Genomic DNA, 5782 nt, shown 5'->3' on the forward strand with positions numbered 1-5782 from the left:
ATTCAGCTAGATGCCACTGCCAGGAGCTTCCTCCAAGTCAGTCCAGCTGTCCCAGCATGTATTTCACCCATACACTCTCTGGGAGCAGGGCTCCCCCCCTTGTCGTGCCCTCTCCATGTGTCGCTGCTGCCTTGGAAGGAGGGATGGGCTTTCCTTCACGTATGCCACCAAAATGCTTTTTATTACTTTTAGTCATTTCCAAGAGAAAAGAGGGATACTAAGAAGGAAAACTGTGATGCAGAGAGCACGTTCAGGGGTCCCAGGGCAGCTCTGGTCCCAGGGGGAGCCCTGGCACTGCCGCTTGGGTTGTGGGAAGCCAAAACCTCGGGGCAGCTTTATGGAGAAGGTCCTCTGCAGAGAGCCAAATTGTGTTGCTTCTCCCGTTGCCATGGGGATGGGAAATGCTCCTCTGCAGAGACCAGGGGAAGAAAGATCTGAGACTGCTTCTCCTTCCCAGATGCAGCATGTGCTGCTCTAAAATGAATTTGGAAGTTTGTTTTCTGCATACTTCCCTCAATACTAGGCAAAACCATCTTGAGAATCGTATGTTTTTCCTTGCAGATGTCCATCCTGCTAATCAATAAATTCTACAGCTGGTGATGGGAGGATGATTTATAGCACAGTGCAGTATGAGTTACACTGCTTTGTTGATGTATTGATGCAATATATTATAAAGGCAATATCCTGCAGTGATACATTGATTCAAAACATGGTTGTAACCAGCAGCAATGCTATGAAATAGGCCTGACTACCTTTTTTTTTTTCCATCAGATGAAAACATTCAGGGTGATGCCATTATGGAATTTTTGCTCTCCTCAAAAAGAGAAGCTCCTCATTTCCTTGAGAGTCACACTTGGACGAGCACAGAAGGTGCTGGATGCTGTCCCTGCTGAGGGCAACCCAATGGTGTAAACAGGCTCTGGCCACAACTTGTTCACATCTGATAGGCTGAGAAAGTTGGAGCTCTTCAGCCTGGAGAAGAGAAGGCTGCGTGGAGACCTCATAGCAGCCTTCCAGTATCTGAAGGGGGCCTACAAGGATGCTGGAGAGGGACTATTCACTAAGGACTGTAGTGATAGGACAAGGGGTAATGGGTTCAAACTTACACAGGGGAAGTTTAGATTGGATATAAGGAAGAAGTTCTTTGCTGTGAGGGTGGTGAGGCACTGGAATGCATTGCCCAATGAAGTTGTGAATGCTCCTTCCCTGGCGGTGTTCAAGGCGAGGTTGGACGAAGCCTTGGCTGAGATGGTTTAGTGTGAGGTGTCCCTGCCCATGGCAGGGGGGTCGGAACTTGATGATCTTAAGGTCCTTCCCAACCCTAACTATTCTATGATTCTATGATTCTATGAATGGATCTAATTTAGAATCATAGAATGATTTGGGTTGTAAAGGACCTTAAGATCATCTAGTTTCAACTGTGCTGCCAACGGAACACTTTCCACTAGACCACGTTGCTCAAAGCCCTGCCCAGTCTGGCCTTGAACACTGCCAGTGATGGGGCATTCATAATTTCTTTGGGCAACCTGTTCCAGTGCCTCACCATGCTCACAATAAAGAATTTCTTCCTTATACCTAACCTATGTCTCCCCTGTTTAAGTTTGAACCCCTTGTCCTGTTACAGTCCCTGACAAAGAGTCCCTCTCCGGCATCCTTATAGGCCCCCTTCAGATTTTGGAAGTCTTCTGTCAATGTGTTTGAAATAGAAGAGGCTGCCTGACCTATCCTGTTGTATCACCAGCATGGTTTGTGTTTACTTGCTCCTTCCTCTCCCCGTCAATGATGAGCATTTGTTTTCAAGTGGTTTGCTTTGCCGTGTTCCCAGCGAACTAAGAGCATTGCAGCCACCAGAGTATATTGAGCAATAAGATTACATTAAGAAAGCCTCCTAGGGAAGCCAGTATAGCAGTGTTGAAATTAGACAACATATTGTACAACACAGGCTCACATATTCAGATGAACATTTTTCCTTGAGGTCCTGTAGGCGCATCCAAGTTTGAGCAGTGAAGAGTACAAACAGCTGCAGTCCTCAGGAGCCAGTGGGCACATTGCTGTCACCAGCTACTGAAGTGTAAGTCAGTGACTTTAGCACACCTTGAAGAAAGAAGTCTGCTACCCAAACAAAATGTGATTTCTCATCAGGGAGTAGAGCAGAGGCTTGGAGGAGCAGCAGGGTCTGACTGCAGAGTGCCACAAGGAGATTTGCAGAGGGGAATTAAGTGTTCAGGTATTTTAATTTGAATGTTTTATTTTTCGTCTGACTATTGGCACAGATGTGCTGGCATGCTCTGATGTAGAGTATTGCCTGCTAAAAAATTCTAACAAACAGCTTCTTTTCTGGGAGAAAGTAGCAATGAGTTATATGCAGTAACTGTTCAAAGCTGGTCGTAAATCCAAAGAGCCAGCGAATAACTAGAGTTTGTATGCATCTAAGTCCTCAGTGTGTCTTTCAGATATAGCAATTGCCTTGGAGCAGATGGAGAACTCAGAAGACACCCAAAGCTAAAGGAAGCACCTGACATCCTTTCTAGGGACTGCATAACTGTGCCTCTTCACACTATGTGCCTATAGCTTGCCAGGGAGCCTTACAGGGTGTAGCTAAAGGCATTAATTTATTCTCCTTCTTATAAGGCCCATAATACAAAAAGAAGCAGCCAAGAAAAAGGATCTGTTAGAAAACATATTTCTTCAATAAGACACAAAGACAAAAATAAAAAATATTGTCTAAAAAAGGTCACTTTCATGCTGGTTACTGTGTGTGTGCTTGTCAACTCTCGATCCCAGTTTTGAAGGCGTGATAGGAAATCCATGTGGTTCAAAGTTGGGGTCTCCACACCAAAAAAATAGAGTACATATTCCTTGTTTTACATATACTGAAAGTAAACCAAGGAACTGAATGCTCCTGTAGAGAGTGATAAAAACATCTTAAGTAGCCTGGATCGCTAAGGAAACATAGAAAATAGAGCAAAGGAAATTAATTAGATGTTATTAGGCACCTGACATTTTCTTCTGTCAAAAGAGGTGCAGCACCAGTTACCAAGCAGTGGACCACTTATAACGCTATGCACTTGTTTCAAATTTTCAGGCTAGCTGATATATTCTTGTGCAGATGTCACTATCTGTGTCTATTCCTGGCTATGCTGCTGCGCAGTTAAACTAGAACTCTTTTGCTTATCTAAATGATAGAGTAGCAATAAGCGAAATAACTGTACAGCACTTACTTCTATGAGGGCATTAGCACTTGCAAAACATTTCTTTACTGGACTCTCTATTTGATGTTAGTTATCATCTTCTCAAATGAGACAAAGCTTAACAGTGTGAAACTGATTTGTGACTTAAATTTCATCTTATTGCCTTAAAAGTAGTGACAGAATCATGTACATAATAGTGTATATCCTTTGCAGTATGTCTTGATGAAAGTCTCATGTTGATCAGTTACCTGGGCAACTGGCCAGCGCTCTCTGCCAGTTCTAGAAGACGGAACATTTATTTTGTAATAGACTTTGAAAAAAACCCTCTAACTTAAATTAAGAGATACTAAATGAGAGTAGGTCTGAAAGAAGAGAAAGCAAAGAGGAAACAATATTGATGCTTCAGCTTCAGAAAACATGTATCTTTCAATATATTTTACTTTGGTTTCTTCAGATTTCCAAACTGGAGGTCAGGGAAAGAATTTATCATTTTTCTGAATGTTTCAATTTTGGGGAATAGTCTTTAGTAGTAGAGCATTGAAGAGAAACATTGCTGTTCTGAAAACAATTTTTAACCAGACAAGAAATCATTGAAAGGTTTCTTTTTATGCAGAAAAAAACACTGAAAATACTGCTTGTCTTGCTGCATTTGTGTGAAATAGGTTTTTGCTTGTACATTTTTGCTTTTTTTGAATTATAGCTCCCTAGAGCTCTACATACTCTGAGTTCTTTTTCTACAGTAAATCCTGCTTAAAGTGGAGTAAACTTAGATCTTCTGCCATTAGAATTAAAGGTTCTTTGTTCACTGGAGACTTTTCCTGGAGTCCTTGCTGCCTTCAAGCAAAAACTCAAAGATCAGACTAAACAGTAGGGCTACCTAGTTAAACATTGATACAGAGAAATATGCCCGCATCCTGCACCAGTGGTGTGCTGGATTGTGATGGTGAAGAGCAGCATCTTCTGCTGGTCAGGCAGATTTTTGTCTTTGCTATGGCTGTTTACACCAAGATAGTCAGCTAAAAAGGGCCATAAGACAACCCTGATTATGTCTTAGTCATTGACAACCATAACAGCTTGCATATACTATTAATCAGTTTCTCACACATCACACTACACACTGCAAATATTGTGATAGATGCAGCTACTACTCTATATGGAGCTGTCAGAATATGAGAGATGCAGGGATTGTGCCTTCAAAAAATACAGAAGTTACCAGGCCTATTTTAGCCTGCATGCTACTTTTCAGTTGGGAGACAGCATAATTCTTCTGAAATTGTTCAGTATTCTTCCCCTTATGGATATTTTCACCTTGCTTTTCATAAGAAATTCGTAAGAATGATAGCCTAGCTCAGTAAATTTACACCAGGAACTGAGAGAGAAAAAGGTCACTTGTACATGAGTGGACTTCAGAAAGTCATGGTTTTGGTAAGGAACAAGCAGTAAGGATCAGAACCATGTAAAAAAAAAGTCTTCTTGAGGGGCAGGATGTTGTGGAAGATGTGCACTAATCTGTGGACTGTAAGAAATGACCTTGATTCAGAACAGCAGCCGTCAGTGACAGAACTGAAGGTTTTTCATTCTAGGATGGATCTTATGATGAGATAATCCATTCCCAAACCAAGACAGGACCAAATATGTGTTCACTTTTTCTAATGACCATTTCTCTAAGCCACAAAATGGAATACCCACTGTCTCCTCAGGCCACTTTTTCTACTTGTTGTTCTCATTGCCATTACATAGCTTTTTAGCAAATTTAAGTCGCACTTTTCTTCCTGCTACTAAGGTCTCTTGCTTTTTATCCTATCCATCACATGTATATAAAGAATAGTCTCCTTCTGCTTGCGCAGTCCTTCAAATATACTTAGGCTGCTCCTCTGACTCGTTTCATCCTTCGGCTAAACAACTCTCTTACAATTCTTCCTGCCAGTGTGGTTCTCTTGACCTTTGATCATTTTGTAACTTTTTTCTAGACTCTATCTATCCACTCTGTCTTATTCTTTAAGATTGCCTATGGAAAATGGATGCCTTACTGTTAAAGTATTTCCCAACAGAAAGTAGAGCCAATAGACACCTCCTGTAGCCAGCCACCAACTGGATTTAACTCCATTCACCATCACTCTTTGGGCTCCGCCATCTAGCCAGATTTTTATCCAGCAAAGTGTATGCCTTTCTAAGCCATGAGCAGACAGTTTCTGCAGGAGAATGCTGTGGCTTTACCAGCCTTTCCCTTATGCAGTAAGAGAGTCACTTTGTCATAGAAGGAGATCAGGTTAGTCAAGCAGGACCTGCCTTTCATAAACCCATGCTGCCTGGGCATGATCACCTGGTTGTCCTGTATGTGCCATGTGATGGCACTAACGATGATCTGATCCATAACAGTCCCTGGCCGTGAGGACACACTGGCAGGCCTGTAGTTCCCCTGATCCTTCTTCCATCTCTTCTTGCAGATGGCTATCACATTTGCTAACCTCCCTCCAACTAGGACCTCCCTGGTTAGACAGGACTTCTGATGTGGACTTATGACATGGAAAGCACACTAAACTGGAGTCAGATTTTGGAGATTGTTATTTAGAAAACACAAATCCATTTAG

This window comes from Pezoporus wallicus, unplaced genomic scaffold (assembly GCF_028554395.1).
Source record: "Pezoporus wallicus isolate ANWC-B61680 ecotype Strahan unplaced genomic scaffold, APGP_CSIRO_Pwel_v1 contig_5787, whole genome shotgun sequence".
Lineage (NCBI taxonomy): Eukaryota > Metazoa > Chordata > Aves > Psittaciformes > Psittacidae > Pezoporus > Pezoporus wallicus.